Source organism: Spinacia oleracea, chromosome 6 (assembly GCF_020520425.1).
Source record: "Spinacia oleracea cultivar Varoflay chromosome 6, BTI_SOV_V1, whole genome shotgun sequence".
In the NCBI taxonomy this organism is placed as follows: domain Eukaryota; kingdom Viridiplantae; phylum Streptophyta; class Magnoliopsida; order Caryophyllales; family Amaranthaceae; genus Spinacia; species Spinacia oleracea.
The window spans coordinates 28,224,176-28,247,382 of NC_079492.1; the positions used below are offsets into that span (position 1 = coordinate 28,224,176).

General features: G+C 37.6%; 1 long non-coding RNA gene across 1 annotated transcript; it reads right to left on the reverse strand.

The window, feature by feature from the left end:
- Window positions 1-5,235: 5,235 nt before the first annotated feature.
- Window positions 5,236-8,041, reverse strand: LOC130463608 (uncharacterized). The gene is made up of 2 exons (XR_008923819.1): window positions 7,915-8,041; window positions 5,236-5,429 (listed from the first exon to the last, which is right to left on the reverse strand). It is a non-coding gene; the product is annotated as an uncharacterized lncRNA (long non-coding RNA).
- Between the last annotated feature and the right edge of the window lie 15,166 nt (window positions 8,042-23,207).

A 23,207-nucleotide genomic window follows, 5' to 3' on the forward strand; every position in this document is an offset into this window, starting at 1 on the left:
CATCAATCTTAGTAATAGTTTTCCGCCATAGCGAGGTGTTACTTATTGATTCTAAAGGGGTAAGGTACACAAATAATTGTGAGTACATGTTAGTTTTGGTGAAACTCAACGATATAAGTAAGGAGTCCTTTTATGTCGTGGCAAATTCGATAGGTTTACCTAACAAGTTCTTAGACGTACCTATCAACCAAGAGTAGTTTCTAGACTATTAGCAAAAGGCTTTTGCTTACCTAAAATATTTTAGAATTGAGTCAAAATACATAATGTGCTTAATTCTTCAATGATTTAAGGGTCTTGGAATCATTTTATTCACACCCGCCGGAACACATAACTTGAATAAAATGCTTGATAAACATTAAATTATGCTAGAATTTGAGTTTATTAAGAGAAACTGTGAATAATTATTTATTTGTTTATTCTTTTTCAATTGTAGTTTTAAACTATGGCAAACAACAATTCATTCAACATTTGATCAATTCTCGAAAAGGAGAAGTTGAACGGGAAAAACTTCCTTGACTGGCAAAGGAACTTGCAAATAGTTCTTATGCAGGAAGAAAAGGAGTATGTCCTGGAAGAGGCGATGCCCGAAGCCGTAGGCGACGGGGTCACTCAGGCAGCCCTCAATCGTTGGATTGATGCCAACAAGGATGTAAAATGTCTAATGCTTGCAACCATTAGTGCAGATCTACAGAAAACGTTCATCAACTCAGATGCTTTCACGATCATCAGTGAGTTAAAGAACATGTTCCAAGATCTGGCTCGAGTCGAAAGATTCGAGACTCATAGGCAAATTCTTGAGACCAAGCTTAAGAAAGGCGATCCCGTAAGTCCACATGTTCTCAAAATGATTGGACTCATTGAGAATATGAGTCGGCTGGATCAGCAATTCTCTCAGGAAATGGCTGTAGACACCATCCTCCATTCTCTTCATAGCGGGTATGATCAGTTCAAGTTGAACTACAGTATGAATAGTCTGGACAAAACGCTCACTAAGCTTCACGGTATGCTGAAGACCGCTGAAAAGACGCTCAAAAGTGATAAGCAAGATGTGCTTATGGTGCGTGGGGGCAAGTTCAAGAAATCTGGTAAGAAGAGGAATGCTAAGAAAGGTGGAAACAAGGCCAGCCAGACTAAGCAGCCAGGCGGCACCAAATCTGAAAAGAAGAAGGTGAGCCAACCCACTTCTGAATCTTAATGCTTCTATTGCAAGAAGAAGGGGCATTGGAAGAGAGATTTCTTGAAACTTAAGGAAGATCAGAAGAACGGAACAGTCGTTCCATCTCCAGGTATTTTCGTTATAGACTGTATACTTGCTAATTCAACTTCTTGGGTATTAGATACAGGTTCTGGCTCACACTTATGTTCCAATTCACATGGACTAAGAAGAAGTAGAAGGTTAAGCAAGGGTGAAGTCGACTTACGAGTGGGAAATGGAGCACGGATTGCTGCATTAGCTGTAGGAACTTATTATTTGTCGTTGCCCTCTGGGCTAGTTTTGGAACTGGAAGACTGTTTCCATGTTCCAAGTCTTACTAAAAACATCGTTTCTGTTTCTTGCTTAGATGCTAAGGGATTTTCGTTTTTAATAAAAGACAATAGTTGTTCGTTTTATTTTAAAGAGATGTTTTATGGATCTGCTAGATTAGTCAATGGACTTTATTTATTAGATCACGACAAACAAGTTTATAACATAAATACCAAAAAGGCCAAAAAGGATTGTGGCATTGTCGATTAGGCCATATTAACTTGAAACGCATAGAAAGACTTCAAAAGGAAGGAATTCTAGAACCATTTGACTTAGAGGATTATGGTAAGTGCGAATCATGTTTACTTGGAAAAATGACAAAGCAACCTTTCTCTAAAGTTGGAGAAAGAGAAACTGAACTATTGGGTTTAATCCATACAGATGTATGCGGACCAATGAGTACAAATGCTAGAGGTGGTTTCAGCTACTTTATCACTTTCACTGATGACTTCAGTAGATATGGTTATGTCTACCTAATGAAGCATAAGTCTGAATCCTTTGACAAATTCAAGGAATTTCAGAGTGAAGTAGAGAATCAATTAGGCAAGAAAATTAAGGCACTGCGGTCTGACAGAGGCGGTGAATATCTGAGCTATGAATTTGATGACCATCTGAAAGAATGTGGAATTCTATCAGAATTGACTCCTCCTGGAACACCACAATGAAACGGTTGTGTCGGAACGGAGGAACAGAACCTTGCTAAACATAGTTAGATCAATGATGGGTCAGGCCGAACTTCCAATAGAATTTTGGGGACATGCACTAAATACAGCTACACTCACTATAAATAGAGCCCCGTCTAAAGCTGTTGAAAAGACTCCATATGAGTTATGGTTTGGAAAGCCTCCAAAAGTGTTTTTTCTTAAGATTTGGGGATGTGAAGTATACGTCAAACGATTAATTTCAGACAAACTTCATCCAAATTTGACAAATGTATCCTTGTGGGCTACCCAAAGGAAACAAAGGGGTATTACTTCTACAATACATCTGAGAACAAGGTGTTTGTTGCTCGAGATGGTATATTTTTGGAAAAGGATCACATTTCCAAAATGACAAGTGGGAGAAAAGTAGACCTCGAAGAAATTCGAGTCGAACAACAAACTCTAGAGAATGGTCAAGATGACATTCAGGATGAAACTCAGAGATCTTTAGAAGTATCTGGTGAGAATCATGGACCATCTAGAAATGTAACCCCGCGTAGATCTCAACCGGAAAGGTACTTAGGTATTTTGACGAACGAGAGCTATGACGTTCTATTACTTGAAAGTGATGAACCTGCGACTTACAAACAAGCTATGACGAGCCCTAGCTCCAAGCAATGGCAAGAAGCCATGCAATCTGAATTAGACTCCATGTCTGAAAACCAAGTTTGGGATTTGGTCGATTTGCCAGATGGCTACCAAGCCATAGGAAGCAAATGGGTTTTCAAACTGAAAAAGGACAAGGATGGGAAACTTGAAGTTTTCAAAGCCAGATTGGTTGCAAAAGGTTACAGGCAAGTCCACGGTGTGGATTACGATGCAACCTTTTCACCAGTTGCAATGCTAAAGTCTATTCGGATAATGTTAGCAATCTCTGCATATTATGATTATGAAATATGGCAGATGGATGTCAAAACCGCTTTCTTAAACGAAGTTTTAATAGAAACTGTGTTTATGACACAGCCTGGGGGTTTTGAGGATCCAAAGAATGCTAAAAAGGTATGCAAGCTTAAGAAATCAATCTACGGATTGAAGCAGGCATCAAGGAGCTGGAATATACGTTTTGATGAAGCAGTCAGTGACTTTGGTTTCATCAAGAACGCAGACGAATCTTGTGTATACAAGAAGGTCAGTGGGAGCAAAATTGCTTTTCTAGTATTATATGTCGACGACATATTACTTATCGGAAATGACATTCCTATGTTGAACTCTGTCAAGATTTGGCTTGGGAAATGTTTTTCGATGAAGGATCTAGGAGAGGCATAGTACATACTGGGCATCAAGATTTACAGAGATAAATCTAAGAAGATGATTGGACTTAGTCAAAGCACTTATATCAATAAGGTGCTTGAAAGGTTCAAGATGGAAGACTCCAAGCGAGGCTACCTACCCATGTCTCATGGAATGACTCTAAGCAAGACTCAGTGCCCAAAAACACTTGATGAGCGTAGACGAATGACTGGGATTCCATACGCATCATTGATTGGTTCAATAATGTATGCTATGATATGTACACGCCTAGATGTTGCGTATGCACTCAGTGCTACGAGCAGATACCAGTTAGACCCAGGAGAGGCACATTGGACTGCTGCGAAGAACATTCTGAAGTACTTGAAAAGGCACAAAGATGATTTCCTGGTCTATGGTGGAAATGATGAATTAATTGTTAAAGGATATACGGACGTAAATTTCCAAACCGACAAAGATGATTTCAGATCGCAGTCTGGGTTTGTCTTCTGCCTCAACGGAGGTGCAGTAAGCTGGAAAAGTGCTAAGCAAAGCACCATTGCGGATTCTACAACTGAAGCGGAGTACATTGTTACACATGAAGTAGCAAAGGAAGCTATATGGCTAAGGAAGTTCATAGGTGAACTTGGTGTAGTCCACTCCAATAAAGGACCAATAGCTCTATATTGTGATAATAAAGGAGCTATTGCACAGGCAAAGGAGCCTAGACACCACCAGAGAGTCAAGCATGTACTTCGTAGATTTCACCTTCTACGAGAGTTCATTGAAAGAAAAGAAGTCGAGATAAGCAAGATTGGAACTGATGACAACATCTCAGATCCATTAACTAAACTTCTGCTGCAGGCGAAGCACAACTCGCACACTGCAGCTATGGGAATCAAGCATGTTGGAGAATGGCTTTGATGTCCTAGTTTAATGTTTTGAAGTTTTAGAGTTTAATACTTTGTAAAACATTATTGGTTAATCATTCACATTAATGAATAGAATTCATTTTCCATTTAATTTGTGGTTTATTAAATGATGAGTCCCTTCAATTTGACGATATATTCAAGATAGACTGTCAGGACCTGTCCTGTGACTAAGAAATGTCTATCAAGTGAACTTGAATGTCAAAGATTGAAAATGGTCCCTGGTCAGAGTTTTCTATAAAGATGGACGCATAGAAAACGTTAGACGACTAGAATGCAAGATGACTAGTAATTCTGTTTCTTGAACTATGTGGACATGGCAATGTCGTAATCACACTAGTAGAAAAAACCCTTGTTGCAGCGGGCTTTTAGACCCTTGTTGCAGCGTGCATCGTATGCTGCAACTGGGGGGCCTGCAACAAGTCTGAACTTGTTGCAGCGTACACTGTTCGCTGCAAAAAGTGATTTGTTGCAGCGGGCTTTTAGACGTACGCTGCAACAAGTGTCTAAATTTAGGGAAAAATCAAGACCTGTTGCAGCGTACAAATTGATGTACGCTGCAACAGACCTACCCTATTGCAGCGAACAACAATTTGTACGCTGCAACAAGTCTTCATTTTAGCATACTTGTTGCAGCGAACAAGTATATGCCCCCTTCAACAAAGTCGTCATTTTTGCGGGAAAATTTTAGTTTTATTTATTTATACCTAAAGTGTCTTACACCAAATATAGGAACCTGTCAACAACAATAATAGAATATCGCAACCTGTAGAACAAATATAAAAACAATAACTGATATTTTGTGTATATATATATATATATATATATATATATATATATATATATATATATATATATATATATATATATCCCAAAACCAAAGTGCACGTACTACATTTAAATATATGTTCCAATTTCAACGTACGCATACATTTTAATATAAAAATTGTTCTATAACAACTAAACAGCCTCGATCAAGCGCTCAGGCCAATAATAAATACTTGCTGACAAAGGAACCCAATCCGAGACTTTTCAAATGATAAGTACCTACAAAGTTAATCAATATTACACTATTAGGATCAATAAAGAAAAAAAAAACTTTAAAGGAAAAATAGTTAACAAAAAAAACATTTACAATATGTATCAATGTTATTTTAGCCTAAATATAACCTATAACGACCCAATGAGCCTTAAATGTGCATATATAGATTGGAATGAGTTTTAGAAAGTTAAAACTATGCATATTAAACATGTAATAAGTATAAATCAGTCCTTAGGTTCTTTATTTCAAAGTTGGGAGCGAAAATGCTTCATTTTAGCCTTAATATGACCTATAACGACCCGATGATCCTTAAATGTGAATAAGTAGATTGGAATGAGTTATAGAAAGTTAAAACTACGCATATTAATCATGTAAAAGGTTTAAAATGACTCCTTAGGTTATTTAGTTCAAAGTTGGGAGCGAAAATGTCATTTTAGCCTAAATATGGCCTATAACAATCCAATAAGCCTTAAATGTGCATAAATAGATTGGAATGACTCTTGGAAACTTAAAACAAAGCATATTAATCATGTAATAAATTTGAAATGAGTCCTTAGGCTTTTTAGTTCAAAGTTAGAAACGAAAATGTCATTTTAGCTTAAATATGACCTATAACGACCAAATTAAATGTGCATTCATAGATTGGAATGAGTCTTGGAAACTTAAAAATAAGCATATTAATCATGTAAAAGGTTTAAAATGAGTCCCTAGGTTCTTTAGTTCAAAGTTGGGAGCGAAAATGTCATTTTAGCCTAAATATGACCTATAACGATCCAATGAGCCTTAAATGTGCGTAAATAGATTGAAATTAGTATTGGAAACTTAAAACTAAGCACACTAATCATGTAATAAGTTTGAAATGAGTCATTAGGCTCTTTAGTTCAAAGTTGGCAACGAATATGTCATTTTGGCCTACATATGGCCTATAAACGACCCAATGAGTCTTAAATGTGCATGAATAGATTGGAATGAGTCTTAGAAAGTTAAAACTATGCATATTAAACATGTAATAAGTATAAAATGAGTCCTTAGGTTCTTAAGTTCAATGTTGGGAGCGCAAATATCATTTTAGCTTAAATATAACCTATAACGACCGAATGAGCCTTAAATGTGCATAAATAGATTAGAATGAGTCGTAGAAAGTTAAAACTATACATATTAAACGTGTAATAAGTATAAAACGAGTCCTTAGGTTCTTTAGCTCAAAGTTGGGAACGAAAATGTCATTTTAGCCTAAATATGACCTATAACGACCCAATGAGCCTTAAATGTGCATTCATAGATTGGAATGAGTCTTGGAAACTTAAAACTAAGCATATTAATCATATAATAAGTTTAAAATGAGTCATTAGGTTCTTAAGTTCAAAGTTGGGAGCGAAAATGTCATTTTAGCCTAAATATGACCTACAACAACCCAATGAGCTGAGCCTTAAAGGTGCATAAATAGATTGTAACGAGTCTTACAAAGTTAAAATTATGCCTATTAAACATGATGGTAACTTTGGTCAAATATGAGCTGCTTAGTGACTCTTCACCCTAACGTAATAAAAATTCAAGACATATACAATTCACATTAATTGTCTCTTAGGAAACCTCTGATAAAATTGAAAAACAAAATACACGTTACTTCATAGCATAATTGTATTGGTGTAACGAGTGACAACCCACTATGAGGAAATAGATCTCAACCAGTTACTATGTAATTGACAACATATATCGAAGCCGCGTCACAAAACAAACAAAAAGGGAAAAAGAAAAAGAACAATAAATTTGTAAATCTAGGCAATTGAAAGGGGAGAAGAAATCATGTGAGTTCAAATTTCAAAAGATGATCACACATTACATAACCAAGTTGACAAGCTAATGTTGACTGCTAATGCAAATGCATGATACAGGCAGTAATCAACTATCCAACCAAGAAATTAAAAGTTGATAAAAGATTAATACTCCAGAGATTACTTCCACTTTCAAATTAAAAAGAAAAAGTACATAAATGATGATCACATATAATACACGCAGAAATCAACTACCCTACAAAAAAATAAAAAGCAACTTCTCCCAAGAAAAAGTACATAATTTCACTTATCTAATTAAACCAGTCTTGACCACCACACAACTTTGCTGCATCAATTCGTGAGCACCTAACAGCACCAAGCCCGCCTCATCACAAATTTATAACTTGAATGTCCCTAAATGAACACCTAGCTTGACTTGCAGACTCAATTTGATAATCAGTTTAGTTTAGTTGTCGAAATAAAGAACCAAAATTCAAGTGTTTGAACCAAATTCAGAAAGATCCCACAGAGAAACTCCAGTGGATAGACTCTGTTAGCCTCACAAAAGATTCAGAGTAATACAAATTCAGAATGGAGTTCCTGGTCATACTACTTCTACGGCATACATAAAGCTAATACACCATACAATATACATAAATGATTCACATAACATGAGTTCATAGTAGGATGCAACCATTATGATTCCGAGGCTTACCTAAAAATCAGCAGCTAATTCACCAGTGCGAGCATGAACATTCAAGAACACTTTTGCAGCAGCATCGGACTTCCCAGAATCAAGGGCAACAGCACCGAATATAGCACAAAAAGCACCACAGACTACGGCCGGATTATCTACATGAAAGCAGCTGCAATAAAAGTTGGAAGAGGAAATTTCAAACAAAATTCAAGTATCAATCAGAATGCATTTCAATTTATACCCTATTATTACCCTTCTATACAAAAATCCCTGAAGTAAAAAATCAGGTGATGCTTATTCTTCTCCATATTCATGTAATGACTAGCATGGCTTCAGAAATGGAGTGCTAAACATATCGTTAAGACCCTAATAATACCCCTAGGCCCAGCCTTTCCACTGTATTTTGAGTCTTTCAACAATGCAGTATCATCACCGCCCCGACAAAACCTCCAATCCATCATTACAAATTTACAACTACCGGGGAATCAACCCCAAGCCCTTCACATTAACTGATTAACAACAATATCAAAATGTAAACTATGGAAATTAAACCACCCCATTAATCCTAATTCCTAAACATTGGATGATGGATGGTAGGAGCAATTAATCTCCCGACAGTACGTAAAGAATCATGATAATAAATCCAACAAAATTAGAAATTAAATTGCACAAAATTAAGGCACGTAAACCCTAAATAATCAACAACAAAACAACAATTACCGATTTCTCATAGCGATCTCTCTCGGTGGAAGTACCGATCTCAGAAGTACACGTCAATCGGTGCTCATACTTCCAGTAAATATCTAAAAATCAAAATAGAAAACTGAATTCGACATCGCAAACGAGAAAGGAAATAGGGAAGGGGAGAGAGAAAGAGGTGATACCGAGAAGCTGAAAAGCGGCGAAAGGGACGATGAACATTAACGGCTGAAGGATAAGAGATATTAACGAAACCAGACGAGTTTTGAGAACCTTTGTTGAAGGAAGTGAGATCAGAAGAAAAATGGCGGCCTCTGCTGCAACTGCGTAGGTGAGGATCATCCATTGGTCTTGAGGTTTGAGGTTTGAGATAGAAATGTTTGGTATGAATTAATTGAGTTGCAGCGAAAAAGAATTATAATATGTTGTTGCAGGGGGCTTTTACCATGTACGCTGCAAAATAAAAGGGCTATTGAAGGGGGATTTTATTATGTACGCTGCAAAAAACTCTTTTGAAGGGAGCAATTAATTTGTACGCTGCAACAACTCTTTAAAGGGTTTGACCCGCGTTGACCTACTAGTTATTGAAGCGTATTCATACATGTACGCTGCAATAAGGGGCCTGCAACAGGGGTTTTTTCTACTAGTGTCATTTGCATAGATACTTACTTTGGGAAGACTAGTATTAGACAGACCTATGAAACTTTACTGTAAGAGATGAAAATCTGTCATAAGTAAATTTAATTAAAATTATTAGACACTAATCCTCAATACCTGAGTGATTTGAGATTACTTGTTTTAGAACTTCTTACTTTGACGTTGTCAACCGTCACACCGTAAAAGGAGGCTATAAAGGCAACGCTCAGGTAATCACCTATCAAACGAAGTCTAATCTCAAGATCGCAAGATTGGGATTGTCCTCCCATAAATCGGGATGAGATGTTAAAAGTTGTACAAGGCCACTCGGAGAGCTAGAAACTGTAAAATGCATGGCCGTGCTCAGATGAATCATAGGCTATGATTATCTGTTTATTTGATCAGTTGAACTTTGAAACCGAGAAACACCTATGGACATAATAAGGATGACAACTCTTACCTTATGTTCAAGAGCAAGCATAGAGTGACAAAGGAATTAGGAAATGCACACTTGTCCCTAAGGACAAGTGGGAGACTGAAGGAAATAATGCCCTTGGTCCAAGTATGCATTTAATGATAAGTCTAATAAATGCGGTTTAGTATTATTAACAAGTTAATAATTCAGTGAGATCAAGTGAACTGTATGCCTAGCTAGAGGCCGCTTCAGTTCAAGTGGAATTAATGATATTAATCTACAGCTTACTCTTGACCGAACCCGTAGGGTCACACAAATAGTACGTAAGCGGATCAAGTATTTAATGGCATTAAATACTACATTTATGGATATTCGGAATCGACGGATCTCGGTTCCAGTGGGAGCTGAAATCGTCAAAAGGCAAATTATGAATACTCCGGAAACGATGATATTGCCGGAAACGGAAATATGGATCGTATCGGAAATATAAATATTATCCAAGTCGTAGATGTTGCCGGAAACGGAAACATGGTACGCATCGGAAAATATTATCGGAAATGGAAATATTGCCGGAATCTGAAATATTGCCGGAAACCAAGGTTGTCAGGATCGGGATCCTACCTTGGATCGATGAAGGGAGGTAGGATCGGATCGGTAGAATCGGATCGTGGGATCGTAAGATCCTACCAAACATTAAAAATAATATGTATATTATTAAAATGCAATGTAAAATAATGTATTCAAATAATCTTAATGCTTAAAAGATAATTTTTTGCTCCCATAAGATTAATATTTGTGTAGATTCGAGTTCAATTAATAAGACCTGCGCAAGTTTGTTGAAATTAAGATTTGAGTTATGATAAACTTCAAATCTTAATAGATAAAATTATACGAGTTTCCTTACTTTTTAGTAAAAATGATACTACTTTTTATATAACTAATTTATTGATAGAAAAGTATGATATTTCTAATAATATGTGATTATTAACTATTTAGTAATAAAAAAATGATTTATTATCTGTATGTTGGATCGAATCGTTGGATCGAATCGTTGGGTCAGATCGTTGGATCGTAGGATCGTGTTAAGATCCTACCACTCGGAAATTTTATCGTGGTAGGATCGTAAGATCCTACACACATTAAGATCCTACCTAAGATCCGGATCGGTGGCGTGTTTTTGGATCGTAGAGTCGTATAATCGTAAGATCCGAATCGGGAGTTTAAAAACCATGCCGGAAACGGAAATATTGTCGGAATCGGAGATATTATTGGAATCGGAAAATAATTCCGGAAACGAAAATATTAAATATTTGTTCGAAACGGAAATTAATTCCGGAATCGAAAATGTTAAATATTGTTCGTATCGGAAATGAATTCCGGAATCGGGAAATTAATCGGAAGTGCGTCGTACGAATTAGCATCGGACGAGACTTGCTAGACGAAGGCCCAACACGAAGCCAGACCCGCGTCCAGCAAGCCAAGCGCACCAACACAACGCAGCCAAGGCCACGCCAGGCCCAGCGCAAGGCCAGGCCCATCAAGGCCAAGGCGCGCGCGCACGAATGGGCTGCGAGCTGCGCTGCTCGCGTGGGCCGCAAGGCTTGCGTGGGCTGTGCGGCATACTCGTGCTCGTATGAGTTTGTGTTCGATACAAATCCTAAATCTAATGGGATTCGTTTAATGATTAATTCCTAATCCTAATAGATAGAATTAGTTAAAAAGAGTTTTAATAAAATTCTAATTAAGCTGATTAGTATCCTAATAGGATTCCAATTCCCTTTCCACACCCCTATAAATATGTGGCCTAGGTTCACAGTTTAAGGACGAGTTTCAAGTATTCAGAGTGACATTTTGAGAGCAAAATTCAGTCATATTGTTGCCCATATTAGCCGAAAATCTCTAGTACCTTAAGGGCGATTCTAGTTGGTCAATCTTAAGGCGGATCCGGACGTGCTGTGGACTTTCTACAGAGGGACGACACTTGGAGTCCTAAAGACTTGTTCTTGTTCGGTTCGGGCACAGCTAGGGAGGGCACGCTACAGAGTGTATGCATTCTAGACTAATTATTTGATTATGTGCAATTAATTTGAATCCTGGCGTATAGGTTTTTCCGCATGATTTATGTTGTTCATATGTATCATAACCTAACAGTTTGATGGCAGCAACTTCATGAATTGGAGAAGAAGCATCAAGATTTCTCTAGGACCAAAGAACAAGTTGACCTTATGTAGGGGGCTGATTTTATCGTACATTGTACATTTGTATATTTGGATTTTTTAATGTAAGTTTTGAACACTTGATGAGTCCCGTTTAGGAATCACCAAAAACTCAAACTTAGCCGATTTATCAAGAAGCACGACCACTAGTTTTGGCTTGAATTGTTACAATCCAACCCCCAAGGGAAGCCAAAATATAGGTTCGCACTAATGGCGTTAATCGGTTTGAATATTGTAAAATCGAAATTCAATCATGCGAAATGCGTAAAATGCCTCCTACGCCTTAAAAGGTTGAATTTCGACGGAGTCTCCACCAAACAAATTTAAGGGTGCAGGTTGGAAAGACCACGACTCGGGATAAGGCATAGGACTTGAAACCGAATAGAAATTTGGGTAAGGGAACGAGACACTTACTTAGAAAGATTATCAAGTTTGGTTTAATCAAGACAATGATCTTTTTTGTGCAAGAAAATCCTAATCATGACACTATGTTTAGGTGGGTTTGGCATGCATTTTTAGAACATCAAGTTTGCTAATTTGTACGTGATCACTTCGCTTTAAGTTAGGAACCTAGTCTGGTTGTCCAAAAATTATCTTTGTTAAGCGTGATTAGAACTTTGTATTTTGTTGATTTAGCATGTTGGGTGATGAAAGCAATAAACAAGAAAAGAAAATCATCACAATAGAAATAGAGTGCATGAAAGTAAATATTATACACCACCTAGAATGGACTAGTTGGAATAAAATAGCCTAGAAGGACTTGGCGTGAAAATTGAATGAATAGTAAAGGTGCGAAATTGAAAAGTGCAATATTGAAATAACAAATTAAATAAGCAAGCAAGCATAAATAATTGAAATTGCCATAATTGAAATTGAAGGTGCGATGTTGGAAATCCAAATGAGAAACACTTGTTCAAGTATGACTTGGTTTCCCATGGATTCAACTTTGGAAGAATCTAACTTTAAAATGAGGTTGCTCATTGAAAAGTATCATCGATTTTGAACTTGAATATTGAAGTTGAACTTGAATATTAAAATTAGGAGGCTAGATTCTTAAAGATTAGAACTTTCATACTAAAAGATACCATCTTTAATATGCTCCAAGACTTGAAAGTGTTCTAATTTAAAGAGACACTACAAAAAAAATACGACTTATAATGACGTTTTTTTGGTTAAATATTGGCTCAATAAAGCGTCAAAATTTCATAAAGTGACGCTTCAAAAAAGAATCATTATGTTTTGGGCCACTATATAGTGACGCTTTTCTTGGTTAATATTTCCTGCCTTTTGTGACGCTTTTCTAAGCCACTCCTTCAAATATAGGGACTCATTCTATGGTTGTTTTTTGTCAATCGCATTAGGTACATGGTCCCGCCAAAACATTTTTGACGCATTAAAGCATCACAATTTGCCTCCCCCCCCCTTTTTTTTTTCTGCCAAATCGCTTTTGATGCAATAAAGCGTCACAATTTACCTCCCTTATCTTTTCTCTTTTGGTAAATGCTTGAAATTAGTAACATACAACTGGTCATAATCATACTTGTCATCAATCAAAATTACAAGTCAATATACAACTATTATTTAATGTAACTATGTTAGTTTGCAATATTTTGCAAACATATACTTAATTTAATTAAAAAACATCCAAAGCGAAATAATAATCAAACTAGTCAACAAAATACCGAAATAATAATAATAGGATATATCCATACATTAAATTTATGCCTTGTCAAATCACACTAGAAATAAAAATAACTTCTTAGGACTATCCAACTAACATTTCATTTGTTCCTTAACCTATAAAAAAAGTGTTTGGTCCTAAATAGGCGTGATCGGAGATAGGGGCTTCAATATCTTGATCTAATTTTTACCATTGCCACCTGAATCATCATTTATCTACACATACAATAAATTGTGTCATATATATGTGAAGGAAATATGTCCTTCACCCAAGTACATTAAGTCTAATACCAAGGTTCAGATTAATTGCGAACAATTAATTCAGTGAGATCAAGTGATCGGAACACCTAGCTGGAGCAATGCTTCCGATCAGTGAGTTCTAATGAATATTAAACTCACATCTTACATTTGACTGAACCTACAAGGTCACACCAATGACACGTAACAGATCACCGGATTAAATGAATCGGAAATTCATTTAATAGCTTTTCGGAAATTAGTTGGAAAACGTATTATACGATACGACCTTGCATCGGAATCGTATATCATATCAAGAATATTCGTAAGCTAGGCGACACGAATAAATCGTATCGTACGAAGGTGATTTGTCGTATACGAAACGATAAATAATATCTGGATCGATATTAAGTCGCGACTACGAGGAGCAGCCCACGAGCCAAGTGCGCGAAGCACTCAAGGCCCATGGGCGCTGGGCACGCAAGCAAGGCCACAACACAGCAGCGCTGGCCCATGGCCGAGCAGCTGCGTGTGTGTGCGCGCGGGCCAAGGCAACGACACAGCAGCAGGAGCGCGGCCCACGGCCCAGCTCGCTGTGGGTGCTCGTGTGCGCTTGTGCGGGCTTGCTGGCCGGCCTTGCCCTTGTGGCTTGGTCGGTTAGTAAGGTTATGTTAATAACCTTCTAACCCTTTTCCAACACATACAATTCAGTCATACTCAAACCCTAGAGTCACAGAGAACCCTAATTCTCTCTGTGCCTCCAAAGTGAGTTCTTCCCAAAAGCAAAGTATCTTGATCGATTGTCTAAGCTACGATAATCAAGACGGGTCTGATCGTGTCGGTGAACCAAGTAGAGGAACGACAAGTGGAATTCTAAGTTCGTGTTCGTTGACAATTTGTGGAAAACACGCTTGAAACGTAAGTATGCTTAATCTGTGCTTTATACATGCTTCCTGGCTTTGGGGATTGTTTCTGAACATGTTATTATGTTTAACTGTATTGCCCTACAGTGGTATCATGAGACTTATGTATTCAAAGCATTTTTTAGCATGATTTATTTGTTTTTGCATCTGTCGAAAATTTGGAAATTTTTGTGAAATTTTCGGATTTATCATGAATTTTTGGATGAATTGCGTAATAAGGTCTGAATTCAAAAATATTCGCTTTTTCGATTGTTAAAACCCTAATATGATGGATAAAGATTTTCTAAGATCAACTCATGAGAACGGAATTGCAAAAACAGGCCTCGGAGTGTCGTTTTTTGGGCGTTTTTGTTAATTTTTTAATAAAAATTAAAAGTGTCGGAAAGTAATTCAATTAAAAGGTCAACCTAAACTTTCGGAATTGCTTGAAATTTTTGACACAATGTTACTGGGTATATTCTTGATCCATGGTAGATATTTCAGATTTTTCCGATAAGTATAAACCCTAATTTTGCCTTTCCCCAATTCGTAAACTTTGGAACCCTAATTGATTTTTAAATAATTTTGGTTTAATAATTCAGTTAATTGGGAAAGGGAATATAATTTTATGGGTCAGTGGCTAATTTTAAAAATTATTGGATTAAAATTTTGAATGATTTCGTTAATTTTAATCGCACTTAAACCTAATTATTAAAATCTGAAATTTAAATGTCAAAGAACGATTTAAAGTTTTGGATTTTATTATTTAAAAGTTCAATTTTTTCAAGTTGATTCGTTCGTTCTTAAAAATTTGAATAATATTAGCCCTTGATTTAATAATTATACGAAATTGGATTGTCGTTAAAGTTTATTAAATCGTTAAAAATCGTTGTTTTTCGAAAATAAAAATCGTAACTTTTTGAAAAATAATATTAATGCAAGTTCGTGAAATTAAATTTATTTTTAATTGAGTTGGTCCGTAGGCACAAACCAAAGGCACGCACACGATGTGTGGTGGACGTATGGCTCGACGAGCCATGCGGGCTGCTGTACGAGAGCCGAGCCGCAACGACACGGGCAGCAGCAAGCGTGCTGCATGCCTCGTGCGCGCTGGGCGAGGAAAGGGCAAGCGATGCTTGCGGGTGCTGCGACGGCACGACGACGAGCGCGCAGGGCAGCAACGAGCTGTGGGCACGCGCGCGCGCCAGGCTGCGGGGTGTGCGAGCTTGCTCGTGCGCCTCGTAGGCCACACGCAAGGGCAATGGGCTGGGCGCAAGCCTAGCCCAACTATGCACTTGGACTTTTTTCGTTGAAAATTGTTTATTTCGTTGGGCTTCGCATATTTGCATCAATTTGGGCTAACGGGATATTTAATTTAATATTTTATTTGCTTGGGCCGGGCCGCGAGTTTTAATTTAATATTTCATAATTAATTATCCAGAATAATTATTTTAATTATTTTCGTAGGTCGCATTATTTTAATTAAATTCAATTTTAATTAGAATAAAGTCTAAGGATTAATAATTTGGAAATTGATTAATCTGTTAGGACGCGTTTATGTGTACGTGAATTTTAATTAATTCACGTAAATACTTGCATATTTATATGGGCCATTCGTTTTAGCACACGAATGGGTGAATGCATAGAATATATATATATTTTATGTAATGCAGGTACTCCAAGTGACTAGTATGGCCATTTAGGATAGTTAAATACGGTCTGCGTACCGTTCTATCTTTGAATGTAAATATTTAAATATGGTCTGCGTACCATGGAAATTTTGATGTAATTTATTTTTTTCAAGTATTTCTAAGTTTAGAACTTTAAGTTAGCATTTGAACGAAGATTCAAGACGATGGCAAGCTAACAAGAAGGTGATGAAGATTGGATGCTTCAAAACAAGATGTTTTGGGCCATACTAGATCACCATTTATTTATGCAATTTAATATATATATATATATATATATATATATATATATATATATATATATATATATATATATATATATATATATATATATATATATATATATATATATATATATATATATATATATATATATATATATATTATGCGTGAATGTATGAATGTATGTATGCTTTGCATGAATAGGTTGTTTCGTATGACTCGATTAGATTAAGTTCACTAAATAATCGAACCAACATAGAAACAACTAGGTCCAAAGTAATATTGAGTTTAAAATTGCTTTCCAAATCAAGCACTTACAAAAATCTAAGGATCTAAGGTAGTAGGTTTACGCCAAAGCGAGGTGCTATTTTAATTAACTTAGGTAGTAAGGCATCCCAAAGGAGCACGTTGATTGTGGTTTCAACTCAAACAACAATGGCATTATGTTGTGGCAATGGGATAAATTATGGTACTCCCTCCGTCCCGGATTAGTTGTTACACCTACCTTTGCACAAAGTTTTAGGTGATAAGTGGTTGTTTGGTTATCAATTGTTATTTTTTTGAAAAAGTAGATGTGACACAAGTTAGTGGGGTATTTTTTTTAATTGAATGAGAGAGGGTGTGGGGACAAAACAATATTAGTGGGAAGAGAGAGACAATATAATAATTGTGGGGTCATTCCTAATTTAGAAGTGTAACAACTAATCTGGGACGGACGAAAAAGGAAATTGTAACAACTAATCTGGGACGGAGGGAGTATTAATTTATTAACCAAGAGTAATTTGGAGATTACTAGCAATAGGTTTTGCTTACCTAGAATCTTAAACTACTTAAGACATGCCAAAGCTGCTTAAGGACTTAGGACTTTTGGGGTCTTGGAATCGTTTCATTCTTCTTGGACCATGTTTTTGCTTTTTGCATGAATGAAATGGTTAATAGCTTTAATGATTGCATGCTTGCTTTTGTTTCAAAGTTATTAAAGTTTATGAATGGTTATTTATTGCAAATTCTTTTTGATTGTAGTAATCAAATGGCCGCAAACAATAACAATACTTTCAACCTACGTTCAATTCTCGACAAAGAGAAGTTGAATGGCAACAATTTCCTCGACTGGCAAAGGAACTTGCAAATAGTTTTTATGCATGAGGAAAAGGAATATGTCCTTGAGGAAGAGTTACCGGAAGAGGCTGGGCCGGAGGTAACTCAAGCTGCCCTTAATTGTTGGATCTAGGCCAACAGGGATGTCAAATGTGTGATGCTTGCATCCATGAGTCCTGAACTTCAGAAAACGTTCATTAACTCGGATGCTTACCAAATCATCTCGGAGTTGAAGAACATGTTTCACGACCAAGCCAAAATCGAAAGATTCGAGACTCAGAGGTTGATCCTTGAGACTAAGCTCAAGAATGGAGAACCAGTGAGCCCACATGTTCTTAAAATGATTGGACTCTTTGAGAACATGAGAGCTCTAGATTCTGACATCTCAAATGAAATGGCTATTGACATCATTCTCCATTCGCTTCATAATGGATATGATCAGTTCAAGTTGAATTACAACATGAACAGCATGGAGAAATCTCTTACTGAGCTTCACGGTATGCTGAAAACCGCTGAAAAGACGCTCAAGCAAGAGAATAAGCACGATATGCTTATGGTGCGTAAGGGCAAGAACTTCAAGAAATCAGGCAAGAATAAGGGCAAGAAGGGTAAGGGAAAGACTGCGCCCTCATCCAACTCCAACGGCACCAGTTCTGGTAAACAGAAAAGGGTGACTCGTTCTCCTGCCGACTCTGAATGCTTCTACTGCAAGAAGAAGGGGTATTGGAAGAGGGATTGCTTGAAGAAAAAGGAAGATGAGAAGAACGGGAACGTTGCTTCTACTTCAGGTATGTATGTTATACATTGTAATCTTGCAAATTCTACTTCTTGGGTATTAGATACTGGCTGTGGCTCACACTTATGTTCCAATTCGCAGGGACTAAGGAGAAGTAGAAAGCTTGATAAAGGCGAGATGGATCTATGCGTGGGAAATGGAGCACGGATTGTTGCATTAGCCGTAAGATCTTATTTTATTTCTTTGCCTAATGGTTTTGTTCTGGAACTAGAAAACTGTTACTATGTTCCTAGTATCACCAGAAACATCATTTCCGTTTCAAGTTTGGATTCTAAAGGTTTTAGTTTTCAATTTAAAGACAATAGTTGTTCTTTTGCTTTGAATGGAATGTTTTATGGTTCAGCACAACAAGAAAACGGTCTATATGTGCTAGATACGAGCAAACACATTTATAACATAAATACCAAAAAGGCTAAAACTGGTTATTCGAATCTCACATTTCTGTGGCATTGTCGATTAGGCCATATAAACACAAAGCGCATGGAATTACTTCAACGGAAAGGAATTCTAGAATCATTCGACTTAGAGAAGATTGATCAATGCGAATCTTGTTTACTTGGCAAAATGACAAAGCAACCTTTCTCAAAGGTAGGAGAAAGAGCAAGCGAACTACTAGGGCTAATACATACGGACGTATGTGGGCCTATGAGTACGAAAGCTAGAGGTGAGTTTAGCTATTTCATAACGTTTACGGACGACTACCGTAGATATGGCTATATTTACTTAATGAAGCACAAGTCTGAATCGTTTGAGAAATTTCGAGAATTTCAAAATGAAGTAGAGAATCAACATGGCAAGAAAATCAAAGCTCTAAGATCGGATCGAGGAGGTGAATATTTTAGCCACAAGTTTGATGACCATCTAAAAGAATGCGGTATTCTTTCTGAATTGACTGCTCCGGGGACATCTCAATGGAATGGAGTGTCGGAACGGAGAAACAGGACCTTATTCGATATGGTCAGGTCAATGATGGGTCAGGCCGAACTTCCTTTACAGTTCTAGGGACATGCGTTGCAAACTGCAGCACTCACACTGAATCGTGCTTCATCAAAAGCTGTTGAAAAGACTCCATACGAATTATGGACTGGGAAACTTCCAAAGTTGTCTTTTCTGAAGATTTGGGGTTGTGAAGCATATGTCAAGCGATTAATTTCGGACAAGCTACAACCTAAATCTGAAAAATATTTCTTCGTTGGGTATCCAAAAGAAACAAAGGGGTATTATTTCTACAACAAGTCAGACAACAAGGTTTTCGTTGCTCGTGACGATGTCTTTTTGGAAAGAAATCATATTTCCAAATTGACAAGTGGGAGAATAATAGACCTCGAAGAGATTCGAGACGAACAACGAACTCAGAACTCTTTAAAAGAAGTTCAGGTTGATGTGTTAGGTTATGATACATATGACATTACATAGATCATGCGGAAACAACCATTAACCCAGGAAACATATTATTTACACATAATCATTTAGCATAGTTTAGATGCATACTCTTTGTTGCGTGCCTTCCCTAGCTGCGCCCGAACCGAACAAGAACAAGTCTTTTAGGACTCCAAGTGTCGTCCCTCCGTAGAAAGTCCACAGCACGTCCGGATCCGCCTTAAGATTGACCAACTAGAATCGCCCTTAAGGTACTCAGAAAATTCGGCACTTTTGGGGCAAGATGGGTGTTTGAATTTTCTCTCAAAAAACTCACTTTTGAATACTTTGAAACTTGTGTATAAATTATGACCCCTAGGCCTTTATTTATAGAGTTATGGAAAAGGAATCGTAATCCTAGTAGGATGCGAATTAATTGGAATTAGAATTCTACATGAATTCTACTTAATCAATTTATCCAATAGGAATAGACATTTAATCATACACTGACTCTTGCAGATTCAGGAATCTCGCATGAGCTCAAACTCACACACACACGGCAGCCACAAGGGCTGCCCACGCATGCGAGCAGCAGCCCACGCAGCGCGGCCCACGCATGCGTGGCCTTGTGCGCGCTGGGCTGTGGCGTGCGTGCTTGCTGGGCGATGGCCTGGCTTCGTGCTGGGCCTTCGTCCGGCAGGCCTCGTCCGATGCTAATTCGTACGATACGCTTCCGATTAAAATTCCATTTCCGGAATCTATTTCCGATACGAACAATATTCAATATTTCCGATTCCGGAATTAATTTCCGTTTCGAACAAATATTTAATATTTCCGTTTCCGGAATTATTTTCCGATTCCGGTAATATTTCCGATTCTGACAATATTTCCGTTTCCGGCAATATTTCCGATTCTGGTAGTATTTCCATTTCCAACAATATTTTCCGATACGTACCATGTTTCCGTTTCCGGCAACATCTACGACTTGGATAATATTCATATTTCCGATACGATCCATATTTCCGTTTCCGGCAATATCATCGTTTCCGGAGTATTCATTTCTTGCCTGTGACGATCTTAGCTCCCACTGAAACCAAGATCCGTCGGTTCCGAATATTCATAGATGGAGTATTTAATGCCATTAAATACTTGATCCGTTTACGTACTATTTGTGTGACCCTACGGGTTCAGTCAAGAGTAAGCTGTGGATTAATATCATTAATTCCACTTGAACTGAAGCGGCCTCTAGCTAGGCATTCAGCTCACTTGATCTCACTGAATTATTAACTTGTTAATTAATACTGAACCGCATTTATTAGACTTAACATAGAATGCATACTTGGACCAAGGGCATTATTTCCTTCAGTCTCCCACTTGTCCTTAGGGACAAGTGTGCATTTCCTAATTCCTTTGTCGCTCGATGCTTGCTCTTGAACATAAGGTAAGAGTTGTCATCCTTATTATGTCCAGAGGTGTTCCTCGGTTTCAGAGTTCAACTGATCAAATAAACAGATAATCATAGCCTATGATTCATCCGAGCACGGCCATGCATTTCACAGTTTCTAGCTCTCCGAGTGGCCTTGTACAACTTTTAAGCATCTCATCCCGATTTATGGGAGGACAATCCCAATCTTGCGATCTTGAGATTAGACTTCGTTTGATAGGTGATTACCTGAGCGTTGCCTTTATAGCCTCCTTTTACGGTGCGACGGTTGGTCAACGTCAAAGCAACCAGTTCTCAAACAAGTAATCTCAAATCACTCAGGTATTGAGGATTTAGTGTCTAATAATTTAATGAAATTTACTTATGACAGACTTTCATCTCTTACAGTAAAGTTTCATAGGTCTTGTCCGATACTAGTCTTCCCAAAGTAAGTATCTATGCAAATGATTATGACATTTCCATGTCCACATAGTTCAAGAAACAGAACTACTAGTCATCTTGCATTCTAATCGTCTAACGTTTTCTATGCGTCCAATTTTATAGAAAACTCCGACTAGGGACCATTTTCAACCTTTGACATTCAAGTTCACTTGATAGACATTTCTTAGTCACAGGACTGGTCCTGACAGTCTATCTTGAATATATCGTCAAGTTGAAGGGACTCATCATTTAATAAACCACAAATTAAATGGAAAAATGAATTCCTTTCATTTATTGTGAATGATTAACCAATAATGTTTTACAAAGATTTAAACTCTAAAACTTTAAAACATTAAACAGAGACATCAAAGCCATTCTCCAATATGCTTGATTCCCATAGCTGCAGTGTGCGAGTTGTGCTTCGCTTGCGGCAGAGGTTTAGTTAATGGATCTGATATGTTGTCATCAGTTCCAATTTTGCTTATCTCGACTTCTTTTCTTTCAACGAACTCTCGTAGAAGGTGAAATCTACGAAGTACATGCTTGACTCTCTGGTGGTGTCTAGGCTCTTTTGCCTGTGCAATAGCTCCGTTATTATCACAATACAGGGCTATTGGTCCTTTAATGGAGGGGACTACACCAAGTTCTCCTATGAACTTCCTTAGCCATATAGCTTCCTTTGCTGCTTCATGTGCAGCAATGTACTCCGCTTCAGTTGTAGAATCCGCAATGGTGCTTTGCTTAGCACTTTTCCAGCTTACTGCTCCTCCGTTGAGGCAGAAGACAAACCCAGACTGTGATCTGAAATCATCTTTGTCGGTTTGGAAACTTGCGTCCGTATATCCTTTAACAATTAATTCATCATCTCCACCATAGACCAGGAAGTCATCTTTGTGCCTTTTCAGGTACTTCAGAATATTCTTGGCAGCAGTCCAATGCGCCTCTCCTGGGTCTGACTGGTATCTGCTCGTAGCACTGAGTGCGTACGCAACATCCGGGCGTGTACATATCATAGCATACATTATTGAACCAATCAATGATGCATATGGAATCCCATTCATTCGTCTACGCTCATCAAGTGTTTTTGGGCACTGAGTCTTGCTTAGAGTCATTCCATGAGACATGGGTAGGTAGCCTCGCTTGGAGTCCGCCATCTTGAACCTATCAAGCACCTTATTGATATAAGTGCTTTGACTAAGTCCAATCATCCTTTTAGATCTATCTCTGTAAATCTTGATGCCCAATATGTACTGTGCTTCTCCTAGATCCTTCATCGAAAAACATTTCCCAAGCCAAATCTTGACAGAGTTCAACATAGGAATGTCATTTCCGATAAGCAATATGTCGTCGACATATAATACTAGGAAAGCAATTTTGCTCCCACTGACCTTCTTGTATACACAAGATTCGTCTGCGTTCTTGATGAAACCAAAGTCACTGACTGCTTCATCAAAACGTATATTCCAGCTCCTGGATGCCTGCTTCAATCCGTAGATTGA